We start from the raw sequence: 2570 nt of genomic DNA on the forward strand, positions 1-2570 counted from the left end.
AAAGCAGCTAAGGGTTATGCAGGATAAAGATAATGATGACCTGAACAGATGTATTTTAAGTAGCTTCCGATAGCAAATTTGTCTGAGTTCAGAATTCGAGAACATTGGAAATACTAATTGGAGAAGTTAATAGAACCCCTGCGACCTCATGTCCCGTATGGGGTGTATAATTGAAATGAAATGTGAGATTTGCTTACTCCTTTCCTATCCTGATTTAGTGTAATGTCATTTTAAATTTTAGAGACTAAGAATTATCATTCCACTGGGAATGTCTTTAAATTTGCAAATTATCACTGGGGCAATGGAGGCTCAGTCTGTCATTTTAGGCTTGATCCACTCCGTCAAGGACATGCAAATCCTGGATCTCCTCCATCGCCATACCCTAACCACCCGAAGCTTGGAGGCAGAACGCCTGATCTTCCACCTTGGGACCTTCCAACCACACAGATCAATGTGGATTTCACCAGTTTCCTCATTTTCCCTCCCACCAGCTTATCCCAGATCCAACCTCCCAGTTCCCAGATGTCCTACCTGTCCATCTTCCCACCTATCCGCTCCACCCTCCTCTCTGACCTATCACCATTACCCCCATCTCCATCTACCTATTGCACTCTCAACTACCTTGCCCCCAGCTCCAACCCCCTCCCATCTGTCCACTCCCTTGGCTCACAAGCCTCATTCCTGATGAACAGCTTTTGCCCAAGACGTCGCTTCTCCTGCTCTTCGGATGCTCCCTGACCTGCTGTGCTTTTCCAGCACCACACTCTCAACTCTGATCCTGAGTGCAGCAACAATTGTCACTTTCCCTATTAAGCCAAGAAATGGCACCTTTAACATAGTAAAATGACCCAAGGAAAATAATCAGAAAAGTGGTGTTTTTTTTAAGTAAGTGAGTTTATGGAGGAAAGAGAGATGTGAAAGTGCAAAAATTTTAGGGAGGATGTTCCAGAACTTATGACCTAAATACTTGAAGATTGAGCCAAAGGCATTATTCATACTAAAAGTATTGGCACGCCTACTGTTTTAGTGCTGCACTACTGAGCTTATCACTAACTGCACCCAGTCCCAAGAGAGAGCCAGCGAAGAATGTTCTAAAAATATATTTTTTGTTTCTTTGTCGACCCAGAGTAGAAGAGTTCCGATTGCCTCCAAAATGAATTGTTAATACACACCCCATACCTCCTCCACACAATCAGATTCCTCCCAAAATCCCTTAATATCCCACCCAAAGCTACTTGCTGAATGTCATAGAGTCACAGAGTCCTACAGCACAGAGACAGGCCCTTTGGCTCAAACTGGTTCATACTGATCAAAATGTCGACCTACGCTAACCCCATTTCCCTGCATTTGGCCTATATCCTTCTAAACCTTTCTAACTTTAATGTACTTCTGCTTGGAGTCAATATTTCATGTGGCAACTTCCTGCTATTTGAAAGCTTGATCCTGTTGGCCAACTAGACAGTGACTGTAGATTGGATGGATGGGGTAGAATCACTATCTTGCATGCCCAGAAGTTAAATCTCTTCAGCTCTCAGCATGCAAGCTTGTCACTCACCCTGGTCCCTCTAAAGCACTAATCCTACCTAAAGTTAAATTCACGTCCTCCATATTTGAGACAAGGTATCTACAACCTTTGGTGCCAGTTGTTTTAAGAGCAGAGAGAGGACTAACAAACCCACAAAACATTTAAGAAGCAATTACACATTCTGCAGAATTTAATTTAATTAGTTCACACCATACTGGACCTATTCTCCACACATTATCACAAAGTGGCTTTCTCGAGGGATATCATAATGTTCTGCTCTTTGGAATCTGATCAGAAGCCAGCAACCAAAGGAACAGCCTAACTGCAATGAAAGATCAGGCATAAAATGTTTTAGTCTTAATCTTCCTTTGCCCTGACAACATTGAAATGACAGGGTGAGAAGTGTAACAACATTAAGGAGAACAAAAATCTTAATAATTATGGCTAATTCATCCTCCAGAAACATCTTGTAATGACACTGTCTCTTTTACAAAGTTATTTTGTCCTTGAGGATTTTGTCCTTGTAGTCATAGAGGTGCTGAGGGGTCTAGGAAGAGTCTAGTTTAACAATGGCAGGGGAGTGGCCAGTTCTTCCAGTTAAGGTTATTTCGAGTTTGGTTTAGATGTGCACCCAACCTCATCTTACTACTTGGCATGAAATAAGTACTTTAATGAAAAGCCATCAGGGTTTTTTTCTCAAGCTTCCATTCATATTATATTTCATTCCTTTACTACTTGTAGAAGTTTGCTTGTTGAGGACTGCCTTCATTGATGCTCGTTTTGAAGTCAGTAAATGAGCAGTAATGTTAAACCATGATACTGCAACCACACCCTTTGCTGTGGGTAGTTTTCAGTTTCCAATGAATGCAATGGCCCATTTTAAAATTTGTTTTGTCAGTCCATATAAATCCTGTTCTGAACAAAATTTTATGCAATTTGCTTTACATTTATAACAAGTTAGGCAGAAACTAGCTTTCAATCTCATATTTTAACCTTATTTTCTGTTGGGATTTAACTTTCATTTTTTGATTAATTAAATGTTCTG

This window comes from Chiloscyllium punctatum, chromosome 45 (assembly GCF_047496795.1).
Source record: "Chiloscyllium punctatum isolate Juve2018m chromosome 45, sChiPun1.3, whole genome shotgun sequence".
NCBI lineage: Eukaryota > Metazoa > Chordata > Chondrichthyes > Orectolobiformes > Hemiscylliidae > Chiloscyllium > Chiloscyllium punctatum.